Here is a 14,311-nt window from a genome sequence, read left to right on the forward strand (position 1 = left end):
AGATTCTCTCAATACCACCATCGGCTCTCTCATTCCAGGCAGGGGAATGTTCTCTCAGACTATCCGAGCAGAGCCTCGTAGAGAGAGTATACCTGGGGGTCTTTGACCTTGGGTAACCAGCAAGTACTGGTCTGGGGGACCTGATCGCGACAGCTTGGATCCTCAAGCTTCCGCTATTCTTCCCCCCAGTCTCAGACCCCGAGACTCTGGCAAGATGCATTCCGGTGATGGTGGGACAACTTCGACGCCTGCGTCTTCCCTCCCTTTTGTCTGTGGACAATGGGTCTCAACAAGACCAGGTTGACTGTCAACCTTTCAATGGGAGAGCTCCACTGGGACTATGCGCAGAACGGTTTCTGGACCCTCTGCTTCCCCTGACGGAACTCCCGGGAGAGCTTCTCCCACGGCGCAGACTACTCAAGCAACCACACTGCGACATCTCTCCCGAACCGGGGCGTCGCTTCGGCTTCATGCCTGGAGACACTACGCTTCCTCCTCAAGAAGAGACAACCCGCTACAGTCGCGGTACGGAGGTCGCGTCATCTGCGATAGTCATCCACAGGGGTCTCCCAGGCAAAGTGAAGAGTCTAAGGTGGTTGGTGCCGTGGGAGATATACCTCTTCCCTTGAGGCCTCTTCTCCAGCAATAACGGTCTTATTGCCTTTCGGCGGGAGGAAACTCCTTTCCGCTCTCGGCAATGAAGCCTGTCGCTCAGCCTTTCCCTGGCCTTCAGGCTTAAAGGAATAACTTTTTCCTGCCCGCTGGATCTATCCTCGCTCATGCGAAGCTACGATCGTCCCTGTCCTAGTCGGAGGAAGACCTCCAACTTGGAGCATGGCTCGGACTTTTAGTCCTTTAAGAGATCTTCTCAAGACCCTTTACGACAGGCCTCGGATTGTATTCCGCCTTGGGTCTCCTGCTTACTCTGGCCACGGCCAGTGTGTAAGCAATCTTCTTGGTCTCTTACGACTCCCCCCTTTCTAAGGAAGAGGGGAAGGCAACATTCAGGCTCGCTCCTGAGTTGTTGGCTAGACTCAGAATCTGGGGGTCCCGGCCCTTCGGTCCGATTCATTCAAGATTTCGAGTCTCCATTCTGTATCTGATGTCCCAAGACCTTCTCTTTCTTGCCAGTAAAGGAATCGAGAGGTTAGCGCTGGGAACAGCTGCAGTTTGTCCACAGTTGCAGCCGATTTGGGAGCACAAGGAGGACATGGGGGTGAGTCACCAGTATACCTCTTCAGCCCGGACTCAAGGACATTCATCTCGACCTGTCTCCAGACCCTCCCCCGTCACGTCGCCCTACAGCACGATGTTGGATACATCGCAACGTCCCTCGCGTTCGAGTAATACTACTCTGTGACCAGGTGCTACAAGCTGGAGTCTGGAAGCGTTTAATGACCTTCGCAGCCCGCTTCCTGCAGGGCGTGACCCACAGGAGTCTCGATACGTTTTCTATCGCTCTGTGGTGGCTACACAACAGCTGGTCTAACCTCAGGCTCCTTTTTGGACAGGTAGCAGAAGGTTGAGGGCATTGTTATCAGGTTTTAGTCTGCATGAACGAAAGAAGTATGTCTGGCCCTTACTTCTTTCTTCATCATCCCCTCTACGGGGAAGCAGCATCCTGGTCTCTGCATAGCTGACCTCGAACCTCTGCAGGTAAACCATGCTTCCTTGTGTTCCGAGTATTGAGTCAATACTGTCGCGTCCCCCATACCCTGACGAGGTGGTATTGGGAACGTCCTAACCCAGAGTTCCTTCTGGAACTCCAGGTCAACTGCCTAGGACGGGTCACACTTCTTCCTTCACACACAAGCTTACGTAGGCCACATGGTTCCTTGCGAAGCAAGGAACTTGTGAGGTGCAGGGACTCCTTTTATCGAGTGCTACTCACTCGGATTCTGAGTCCCTGGGTAAAGCCAAAGCCAGTATGGCTGGGGACTTTCCACCCTACCTAAGGGGTAAGTCACCCTGTGTAAATAGCGTGGTTTGTATTTCGGTTACGGAACAAATGACAAATTCGAAGATAATTTGTATTTTTAAATATTAAACTTAGCCGGTGAATATATAATAGCTGACGTCTCGGACGGCTCGACAGAAACACAAAAACTCGCGAGCGATCGCCATGAAGGTTGCGGGTGTGCCCACCAGCGCCAACTATCGGCCAGATACCGCATATACATGTAAACAGCCTCAGTTCTTCTCTGTCGGTCTTGTCGACAAGTTGATTCCGTTCCTCGCTGTTGACCTGGAGTTTTTCGTCATTCTTGGTGAAGTACTTCTTTTTGGTTTTGAGCTTTCGCAGTGCAGGTGTTTTTATCTTCAATTAAAACTCTTGAACCCTTTTTTGGATAGCGTTTATTGTTGATGACTTTGGATTGTTTTTGGATTTTCTTTGACTTTTCAAAATGGCTGACCCTTCTCCGATTCCTAAATTTCGTAAATGTAATGCTAGGGATTGTAACAAACGTCTTCCAAAGGCCTCTCTCGACCCACATACCGTGTGTTCTAATTGCCGGGGTAAAACCTGCCAATTAGGAGATCGGTGTGATGAGTGCGTGGTACTTTCGGAATTCGACTGGCTAGAGTTTGATAAGTATTCTCGTAAGTTTGAGAGAGATAGGGTGAGGAGAAGTTCCTCTAGATCATTAGATTTTTCCTCCTCCCATGCCCCTGAACCTAATCTTTCCCCTGTAGTAGTTGTTCCTGAACCTTCTACTAGCACTCATGAACCATCCATGCGGGATATGTTGCTTGCCATTCAAGCGTTGGGCGAGAGAGTTGAGTCTTTGGCAGCGGACCATAATCAACTCATAGCGGATGTGAATGTGTTAAAGTGTCACATTAGAAAATCGTGGGGATAAAGTGATTAGTGCGCAAAGTGTTTTTAGTGTTGCGACCGAGGGTTCGTCTGTTCGTGCTCGTCGTTCTCCTAGTCCGAGACCTCTTTCAAGCTCCCATGCACCAGGGAGAAGTAATGTCGTAGGACTTATGGGGACGAGAGGCTCTAACCAACGAACAGACGTTCCCTCTATGGTTTCGGGCGTGTCTCGTCAAGACCGCCCCTACCATAAGACGAGCGAGGCGGTTTTCTCCTCGTCATCCGAAGGCTTCTCGCAAAAGAAACCTTGGAGCAAAGTTTCTAGACCCTTAAAGCGGAAGTCAGTCCCTTCAGGACAGGTCCAGCGTCCTGGCTGTAGCCATTGGGACAGCTCTGACCCTGTGCAGTCATCGGAAGACTGCTCGCCGCTTAAACGAAAGCGTAACACGGGCTCCGAGAGTCTCAGTAAAGGCAATGTTTTGCCGTCACAGACGTTACCATCGTCTCGGCCCGTACCGACTCCCGTTGATCCTAAATGGGTTGTCCTGCAGGATATGCAGAATAAACTTGCCTCCCTTATGGAGGAGTATACCGTTGAGCAGGTTCACGATGATCCTCGCCGTTACGCTGATCGAGATCCTGGCCGTCAGCCGCCCAAACGAGCCTTTACTCGTCCTGTTGACGTTTCAAAGTCACGTCAGTCTCGTGACTTAGAGCCTCACTCGATGCAGTCCCGTGTTGACTTTCAGCTGCTGCCGCAGTCTCGTGTTGACGTTCAGCCGCTGCCGCATGCTCGTGTTGACGTTCAGGACGTTCGCCAACCAGCTCAGTTGCCTTGTTTTGACGTTGAGCGTCAAGCACCGCAGTCAAGGGTTGTTTTGACTGCTCAATCTAGGCAGTCAAGGCAGTCTCGACTTGACGTCGAGCGTCCTCCCGCTCCTGTTGTTGTTGCTGGTCAGTCCTTTAAGCAGTTACATGACGTAGCGTCCTTGACTGCTACTGATGCTCCTTTGCGTGTGGACTTTGCTTGTCAAGCATTGCCACCACGGCAGGTCTCTCCTTTGCTTGAGACTCATCAATTGTCGGACGAGGTTCCTTCAGATGAGGATGTTGCTGATCCTCTGCCTACTGATAATCCTTTGGATGTTTTATCAGACGTGGAAGAACCTAAGGCTGCGCAACCTTCTATGGATTTTAAGAAAATCATGATGGTTTTTAAGGATCTTTTCCCAGATCATTTTGTTACTGCTGCTCCTCGTTCGCCTCCGTCTGAGTTTGCGCTAGGCTTAGCTGCTGCCAAGCCTTCCTTTACTAAGCTAGTGCTTTCTCGCTCTTCTAAGAGGGCTTTACGTCTACTAGGCGACTGGTTGGTTACCAGGAGGAGTTTGGGGAAGACGGCCTTTGCCTTCCCTCCTTTTAAACTAGCTTCTAGAGCGAGCGTCTGGTATGACACGGGAGAAGTTCTCGGCTTGGGAGTCCCTGCCTCTGCCCATGGTGACTTCTCAAGCCTCGTACAGTAGACTCTCCCCGTCGCCTGGCCATGAGACGCTTTAAAATTTGTTGGTCCTCCTCGGACCTTGACCATCTCCTTAAAGGGGTTTACAGGGCCTTCGAAGTTTTTAACTTTTTAGATTGGTCTTTAGGAGCATTAAGCAGGAAGATCTCGTCTGCCGACCAGGATGTTTACTTGCTTATTATGTCTTGTATGGACAAAGCCATCCGCGATGGCTCCAATGAGCTCGCCTCAACCTTTACGTCTGGAGTCCTGAAGAAGAGGGAAACCCTTTGCTCTTTCCTTTCAGCAGGAGTTACTCCCTGTCAAAGATCGGAACTTCTCTTTGCTCCCTTATCGGATGCCTTGTTTCCTCAACAGCTGATCAAGGACATTGCTGCTTCGCTTGTACAGAAGGATACACATGACCTGATGGCTTCTTCTGCTCGCAAGGGAGCTCCTTCTTCATCCTTTGTTGTGAGACCCAGAATCGAGACTCCTGCGTCTAGGTTTATCCCGCCCTTTCGTGGCAGAGCTCCCAGCAGGGGAAGCGCTCGTGCCGACGGAAAGAGAGGCAAGAGGAGAGGATCCAAGTCCTCCCGTGGCAGAGTCTGACTGCCCACGTCCTCAGACAGCGGTAGGGGCCAGACTGAACAACTTCTGGCAGGCCTGGGAGAAGAGGGGTGCAGACCAAGTGTCTGTGTTGTTGCTCAAGGAGGGGTACAAAATACCTTTTGTACGCAGACCTCCTCTAGTAACAGTTCCTCTAGACCTCTCTCCCAGGTATCGAGAGGAGTCAAGGAGACAAGCTCTACATCACCAGGTGTCTCTGTTGCTAGAGAAGGGAGCGGTGGTGAAAGTCTCGGACCTTCAATCACCGGGTTTTTACAACCGTCTCTTCCTAGTCCCAAAGCATACGGGAGGTTGGAGGCCAGTGCTGGACGTCAGTGCGCTCAACGTTTTTGTTACGAAAACAAAATTTACGATGGAGACCACGAAGTCCGTCCTAGCAGCGGTCAGAGAGGGAGACTGGATGGTCTCTCTCGACCTGCAGGATGCGTACTTCCACATTCCTATACACCCGGATTCCCAACCGTATCTGAGGTTTGTTTACAGGAATGTGGTGTACCAGTTTCGAGCACTGTGCTTCGGCCTCAGCCCTGCTCCTCTCGTGTTTACGAGGCTCATGAGGAATGTGGCAAAGTTCCTTCATTTATCGGGAATTCGAGCCTCCCTGTACTTGGACGACTGGCTTCTCAGAGCATCGTCCCGTCATCGCTGTCTGCAGGACCTTCACTGGATGTTGGGTCTGGCAAAGGAGTTGGGACTGTTGGTAAACTTAGAAAAGTCTCAACTGATTCCATCCCAGACGATTCTCTATTTGGGGATGGAGATTCGCAGTCTAGTTTTTCGGGCTTTTCCGTCTGCCACCCGAATAGAGCAAGCCCTGCTCAAAGTCCGACTCATGCTGAAAAAAGACCGTTGTTCAGTAAGAAGTTGGATGAGCCTCGTAGGGACTCTGTCATCCCTGGAGCCCTGGAGCAGTTTGTCTCGCTAGGGAGACTTCACCTTCGCCCTCTCCAGTTCCATCTAGACTCACACTGGAACAAGAGCAAGACTTTAGAAGCTGTATCAATCCCGGTCTCCGAGCCAGTGAAAGCATGCCTGAACTCGTGGGACAGCAACATAAGTCTGAGAGAGGGTCTGTCCCTGGCAGTCAAGAACCCAAACCACGTGTTGTTCTCAGACGCGTCGGATTTGGGTTGGGGAGCGACTCTGGACGGTCGGGAATGTTCGGGTCTTTGGACGTCGGTTCAGAAGAGCATGCACATCAACGGCAAGGAGCTATTAGTGGTTCACTTGGCCTTGATGAGTTTCGAGAGCATTCTTCGAAACAAAGTGGTAGAGGTCAATTCAGACAACACCACAGCTTTGGCGTACATCTCCAAGCAAGGAGGCACTCACTCCCACACACTGTTCGTCATCGCAAGGGACCTCCTCATCTGGTCAAAAAATCGAGGCATCTCCCTGTTGACAAGATTCATCCAGGGAGACTTGAACGTCTTGGCAGACTGTCTCAGTCGGAGAGGTCAGGTGATCCCCACGGAATGGACCCTCCACAAGGACGTGTGCAAGGGTCTTTGGGCGACTTGGGGTCAACCCTCCATAGACCTCTTTGCCACCTCGTTGACCAAAAGGCTCCCGACCTATTGCTCGCCAGTCCCAGATCCAGAGGCGACCCACATAGATGCGTTTCTACTGGACTGGTCTCACCTGGACGCGTACGCATTCCTACCGTTCAAGATCGTCAACAAGGTACTGCAGAAGTTCGCCTCTCACGAAGGGACAAGGTTGACGTTGGTTGCTCCCCTCTGGCCCGCGAGAGAGTGGTTCACAGAGGTACTTCAATGGCTGGTAGACATTCCAAGGAGTCTTCCTCTAAGGATAGATCTCTTACGGCAGCCCCACGTAAGGGATCTTCATCAAAGCCTCCCCGCGCTTCGTCTGACTGCCTTCAGACTATCGAAAGACTCTTAAGAGCTCGAGGCTTTTCGAAGGAGGCAGCCAGAGCGATTGCGAGAGCTAGGAGAGCTTCTACCATCAAAGTATACCAGTCGAAGTGGGAAGTCTTTAGAGACTGGTGCAAATCAGCATCTATTTCCTCTTCCAGTACCTCTGTAGCCCAAATCGCAGACTTTCTCCTACATCTGAGAAATGTTCGCTCCCTCTCAGCACCCACTATTAAGGGCTACAGGAGCATGTTGGCGTCTGTATTCAGACATAGAGGCTTAGATCTTTCCAATAATAAAGATCTCCAAGATCTCCTTAAGTCTTTCGAGACCTCTAAGGAGCGTCGTATGGCAACTCCTGGATGGAACTTAGACGTGGTCCTAAGGTTCCTAATGTCCGACAGGTTTGAGCCATTACATTCAGCCTCCCTGAAGGATCTCACCCTCAAGACGCTTTTCTTAGTGTGCTTGGCTTCGGCTAAAAGGGTCAGTGAGATCCATGCCTTCAGTAGGAACATCGGTTTTTCCACAGATAAAGCCACATGTTCACTTCAGCTTGGTTTCTTGGCCAAAAATGAATTGCCTTCTCGTCCTTTGCCTAAGTCATTTGATATACCTTGCCTGTCAGAGATCGTAGGCAACGAGCTTGAAAGAGTACTGTGTCCAGTTAGAGCTCTGAAGTTTTATTTAGCTCGTACCAAATCCTTATGAGGTGGATCTGAGGCCTTGTGGTGCTCAGTTAAGAAGCCATCATTGCCTATGTCAAAGAATGCTTTGTCGTATTTTATTAGATTTTTAATCCGAGAGGCTCATTCTCACTTGAGTGAAAAAGACCGTAGCTTGCTTAAGGTTAAGACGCACGAAGTAAGAGCTATAGCAACTTCCGTGGCCTTTAAGCAAAACAGATCTCTGCGAAGTATTATGGACGCGACCGTTTGGAGAAGCAAGTCGGTATTCGCGTCATTTTACTTAAAAGATGTCCAGACTCTTTATGAGGACTGCTACACACTGGGTCCATTCGTTGCAGCGAGTGCAGTAGTGGGTGAGGGTTCTACCACTACATTCCCTTAATTCCAATATCCTTTTAATCTGTCTCTTGAAATGTTTTTAATCTTGTTTTGGGTTGTACGGAAGGCTAAGAAGCCTTTCGCATCCTGGTTGATTTGGCGGGTGGTCAAATGTCATTTCTTGAGAGCGCCCAGATTAAGGGTTTTGATGAGGTCCTGTTGTATGGGTTGTCGCCCTGGATACTTCAGCTCCTGGAAGTCTTTCAGCATCCTAAGAGGATGGCTGGGCTTCGTGAGGAAAGCGGACTAACAAGGCTGAGTAATCGTCAGAGTCAGCTTCCTTACCAGGTACCTATATTTATTTTGGGTTTTGTTATGATATAACTGTCAAAAACTCTAAGCATATACGCCGTAAACTGTATTAATACTGGTCTCTACCCACCACCATGGGTGTGAATCAGCTATTATATATTCACCGGCTAAGTTTAATATTTAAAAATGATATTTTGATTATAAAATAAATTTTTGAATATACTTACCCGGTGAATATATAAATTATAGGCCCTCCCTTCTTCCCCGATAGAGACCCAGCGGAATGAGAAGAACTGAGGCTGTTTACATGTATATGCGGTATCTGGCCGATAGTTGGCGCTGGTGGGCACACCCGCAACCTTCATGGCGATCGCTCGCGAGTTTTTGTGTTTCTGTCGAGACGTCAGCTATTATATATTCACCGGGTAAGTATATTCAAAAATTTATTTTATAATCAAAATATCATTTTTCCTAACCATACAAACCTTAGCTATTTACACATATTTGCCCGCCAGCCCTGTCCCCCAAGACAAGTCCTACCTCTAAGTGAAAGTGAGCATTCATCTGTGTGTGAGGGAGGGGAGGGGTAGCTAGCTACCACTCCCCTACCCCCCCCCCCCCCGCTAACTAGCGCGGGGGTAATACACCCTCGTTAAATTCTAATGGCTCGCCATTTCAGCTGCGCTAAAAGGTAAACCCTGTGTAAATAGCTAAGGTTTGTATGGTTAGGAAAAATACAAATTATCTTCGAATTTGTCATATTATTTACGAATTTGTCATATTCCAGTAACTAAATAGTCTACATAGGTAGATTTTATTGTCTGATATTTTGAATGAATTAAAAGTTTTATATGATGATTATCTCCTTGCTGCAATCTCCGTATTATGCCACATACTCTATAAGTGAGATCATTTTTTTTTCTCTCAATTCCCAGATAAGAAGTAACATGACAGTCGGAGTCATCCCAATAAACGTTGGAGGAGTTAATCACTGCGCACACACACACCAGAGCTCTCCTACTCTCTTTCTGCACGACGAGCAACAAGAACGTTTGTCTTCTGGCTCGCGTTCATGCTCAGAGCCCACCGTCGAGCAGGACTTACTCGGTGTCTGCTCATGCCCCAACTCTCTCTTCTGGAAATATACAGAAGATTCTTTGGTTCAGAACTCGCTAATATTCACTGCACAGGAGACTGTAAGGATGTCTTCTGTATCTTGATAGTTTTATTCTTCTTGTAGAATTTTTTTAGGTTTGAATATTTGTTAAGAATTGTTTATTTGTGATATTATGTTATAAATCCTGTTCTCTCCTCCATCAAGTTTACTGTATCAGAAATGTGTTTCAAGTGGATTTGGTTTCATGAATCTAGATTAAATCGGCAAAAGTTTTTGATAATTCAATACTATAGTAATAGAATATATTTGTTCCTACATAAATACAAACCATGATCCTTTAACAGAAGCATGATTTCATCAAAGCTGGAAGCAAGAGTTGTTTAAAATTTTAACCAGGGTATTGCAGTGGTTGGCAGTAGGAGGGTAGGCCCCATCCACCCCCACCAGGAGGAGCCCCATTTTGTCTTTGGCCATAGATCAGTACTTTTCTGCTGCCTCTGAACTTGGTTGTTTTGATATTTTTCATCTTATCAGATTCTGTTTGCTTTGTTAATGGAGACTGTGAATAGACATGCCAGTGTGCCTTAGGAATCCTTGCATAGGGATAGAGAATAAGCCTTTTGTGGATCCTCATCAATTTAGTCATTTTAACAAGAAGGCCCCTTGTGATGAGTGTAGGTCCTGGCCTCCTCTGCAATGGAGGGAGTTCAGAAAGAAGAAGGAAAAAACTCCAAGAGGGATTATCCGTCTCTGGATTTGGCAACTCCTAAGCTGATGCCGAAGAAACTCAATACTGTTTCTCCTTTTTCTCTTCTGAAAGCACAAAACCTGCTGTGTCTTGTGATTTCCTCAGGCCTAGGAGGTCCTCTGCAGGAATTCAAATTGAGGTTGGAGACTCCAACTTAGGCTTAGGTCATGCTTCAAAGGGAACAGAAGTATCACCTTTCCATGGCAAAGACAATGCTCTTTTGTATCTCTCCCAAAGTACACCTGTTGTTGTGCTGCCTAATGATGACGCATTTGAGGACCTGGACCTGCCGAGGTTGTTGCCCTCCTTGGGTATCTATGACATCCCATCAGTGAAGAAGCTTCTGGAGGTTCTGGCTGATGCCAGGACTTTGAAATCATCCCTTGCTGCGCCCTCTTCTTCAGCTGTTCCACCAGCAGAGGAACTCCATGACATGGTTACAGTCGGTTAGTTTCTGTTGCTGGGGAGGAACCCGTGTCTTCTCCAGCTGCAGTAGTGTTGTCATTGGATCTGAAATCCTCAACATCTGCAAAGTCAAGTAAGTCGGAAAAGAAATGGACATGCTTTTCTTTTCCTCCCCAGCACTCCTGTATCTCTTATCTTCCTGTCTGTTAAGCCTTCGGATGTCATGTCTGTTGCCTTGAAGAAAAAGAAGTTGTAGGCAATGAAAATCACGACGGCTGTTTGGCTGAAGTCACACAAGACTTCAACCAATCCCTCCCCACGTACACGTGGGAGAGACCCAACCCAGCCCGGAAGGTGCATTGGTGCCTGGTACAAGAGCTCACACTCGTGGTAGAAGTGCTTGGAGAAAGGCATCGAATAGGAATCTCACCCTCAAGACTGTTTTCCTACTCGGCTTAGCCTCGGCAGAGAGGGCAGACGAGCTGCATGGCATTTCGTTTGTCGCTAGTTATTCCGAAGGATGGAAGACGGTCTCACTCACCTTTGTCGTGAGTTTCGGGACCAAGAGCCAGAGCCCAACCATTCACAACATCAGGTCCGAGTCCTCCATCACTTCTCTACAAGAAGTGACTAACAGGGATTGAGGTGACACGTATTTTTGTTCTGTGATTGCTCTACGACCCTACCTTAAGAGAACTCAGAGCTTTGGACCGAGTCACCAGAGACTCTTCCTTCTTGCCGGAAGGGTGAAAAGGAAGATATCCAAGAACACTTTTTCTCTGTAACCCAGCAAGTGAATGTGAGGACGACCCAGAATACAAGTGCTCTAAGTCATGGGTATTGGATCCACCTTAGCATTCAGGAAGATTCTGTCGTTACCACAAGTTTTGAAGGCAGAAGTCTGAAGATAACAGGTAACCTTCACTGCCCTCAAGTCCTGTACTCTTGGACTGGCAGCTACTCAGCAGGCTGTGTAAGGTAACCTAGCTCCCTCGTGGGACAAGAAGCATCTCGTGTAAGATACGGGTCGCGACGTAAGAATAGAATGAGAGGTGAGAAGAATCTAGGGCCTTTTTCCTCTTCCCGCTTCCCCATCCTTAGGGTGCAGCTGTCATTCTGTTATGTGATGGACCTGACTTTATTTTACAGCAAAGTTTGTATTGAAGTATCTTCCCAAGTTTGGAAGGATGTACAGATTATATGCAAACCCATTTCTCATAAATGCCCTTTATTCAGACAACATGCCCTTACGGATATAAGTTCTTCCATGACTGCCTATCTTTCTCCTGGTATTACCCCAGCCTAACACAACACCTTTGGCATCTTCATACTCAGGTTATCAGCAGGTTGACAGAAGTCATCACTTTTCCTCGCCTCCTGCACAAGAACAAAGAGCCATGATATTTCCTGGGTTAGTAAACAATTTGGTTATAGGGACTTCCTCCCTCATGAGGACAAGTCTCCCATTAAAAGACGATGGTCTGTATTCGTGTAGGAACAAATCACATAATTTAAAAGACATTTGTATTTCTTAACTATACACACCTGGACCCTTCAAGTTGAATTGCCGGCCTCAACTGCCCCGCAAGTCCTAGCTTAAGGTCAGAGTTGCTCCCTCAGGTGGGTGTGTGTGTCCTACCTTCCAACTGCTAACAATTATAATCACCTTAAAGTATAAACGCTAAAAGTATAAACGCTAAAAGTATAAACGTTCAAAACCATCTTCACAAGAATAACAGGCCTCAGGTTTGTGTAGTTAGGAAAACTACAAATTACTTTTAAATTTGTAACGTATTGCGGTTAGATACATATATGTATACTGTAGTGTATAGCTTTATTTAAGAAGTTAACAGTTTGAAGTATTCTTTTAGATATACTGTACATGCAGATATAAAAGACTGGGATTCTTTAAACCACATTGAGAAGCTGTATCTAGTTTTATAATTATGTCAGACAAGTTTTATTCACATTTTTGTTAGCATAAATTTTCACATAATAGAACTCAAAGAGGATATATATATATATATATATATATATATATATATATATATATATATATATATATATATATATATATATATATATATATATATATATATATATATATATATTATATATATATATATTATATATATATATTATATATATATATATTATATATATATATATATATATATATATATATATATATATTATATATATATATATATATATATATATATATATATATATATATATATATATTATATATATATATATATATATATATATATATATATATATATATATATATATATATATTATTTATAAAACCAACATTATTCGTATTTTCATCAGGTATTTCTTTTATGATGTCAGACTTCTGATGAGAACTCTCCAGCTCCTCCAATGAAGTTCATGTTCTTGCACATGGTTCTTCTATCTCCTCTTCTCCTCTATTATCTTCCAACTAGTTATCTCAGTCTATCAGTCACATAGTTCTTCTATTTCTTTCACTCATTTCTCCTTTCCCTCTCTTTTCAACTTTTTCATAGCCTGTCAACCTACTTGCTCAAACTCTATATTTGGAATAATGATTTTCAACACATTGTACTTCAGTTATGGACTGGCGCACTTTGTAATCAAATTATCTTTTCATATTGAATATTTTTAAAGATTGATAAACTAATGCAATACCAAATTCCTTCTAGGAAAGCTAATGATTTTACTGTCAATGGCTATGTTTAAGAAATCTTGTTTTTATGTATTAATAAATTTTTGTGTAGTCGCTGACAAACTCCCCAATGCTGAGACAATAATGGGGATCACCTCTAAAATGAAAACAGATTCATGATTAGAATCTAAAAAAAATGGTTACCATTTTTCCTTCCTAGTCTTATATATAATAATGTGTTGATTTGATATTAGTATTTTGAGAGTATCTTTCTAAAGAACTGCTAAGGGAAGTGCTTTGTGATGCAGAAATTATTATTCTAAATTCCAACAGGAAGCCCAGTCTTTTCTTTAGAAGCTTTGACATCATCATCATCTCCTCCTAGGCCTATTGACGCAAAGGGCCTCGGTTAGATTTTGCCAGTCGTCTCTATCTTGAGCTTTTAAACCAATGCTTCTCCATTCATCACCTCCTACTTCACACTTCAGTCTCCTCAGTCATGTAGACCTGGGTCTTCCAACTCTTCTAGTGCCTTGTAGAGCCCAGTTGAAAGTTTGAACTAATAATTCTTGGAGAGTGGGAAGAACATGCCCAACCATCTCCATCTACCCCTCACCATGATCTCATCCACATATGGCATTCGAGTAATCTCTCTTATAGTTTATTTTGACAAACTGTGTCTGTTTGTTAATCCATAATTGCTGAAATATAGATTTCATGTTTAAGGATTGATTAATTAAGTTTTTATTTAGTTAACCTCATTTCAGTGAGTGTTTTGTGTCCATAAACTCATTCTGCCATAGTGGATTTCAAAGGTGAATCCCAAGCTAGAAGATTTTCTGGTCTTCTATGTGATTATATTGACAGCTTTGATTTCCTAAGGATATTTCAGAACCCAAAGGATGGACTCAAAGACTCAAAGTTCTAGTAATATTGAAAACAATAAAAAACTGTACAGCCTCTGACGTTTAGATTAAATGTACCAAACATTGAAATCATTCCAGTCTGAGAAAGTGGTTGTTGCTGGCGGAATACGACAGGTGGAATGCGGCCGTGTCACCTGGTGGTGATTTTACAATTAGAGGAGTTCTTCATGCCACCTTACAAGTTACTGATGATGATGATTTAGGTAGGTTCACTCCTGTTTCCTTATTAGCATTGATTATGAAATAGTTTTCGAATTTATGGTGTCAGTTTAGCCAATTTGACAACTACTGAACAATACTAAATGTGGTTTAGAATGATAGAG

The 14,311-nt window shown here is 45.3% G+C and overlaps 1 long non-coding RNA gene across 2 annotated transcripts in view; it reads left to right on the forward strand.

Annotated features, from left to right (window-relative positions):
- Positions 1 to 14,311, forward strand: part of LOC137638344 (uncharacterized) — a 171,802-nt gene that overhangs the window by 71,931 nt on the left and 85,560 nt on the right. For both annotated transcript variants that reach the window (XR_011044081.1, XR_011044080.1), the window contains exon 2: positions 9,075 to 9,335. This is a non-coding gene — a long non-coding RNA (uncharacterized lncRNA). The remainder of the gene's footprint in view (positions 1 to 9,074; positions 9,336 to 14,311) is intronic.

Source organism: Palaemon carinicauda, chromosome 3 (assembly GCF_036898095.1).
Source record: "Palaemon carinicauda isolate YSFRI2023 chromosome 3, ASM3689809v2, whole genome shotgun sequence".
NCBI lineage: Eukaryota > Metazoa > Arthropoda > Malacostraca > Decapoda > Palaemonidae > Palaemon > Palaemon carinicauda.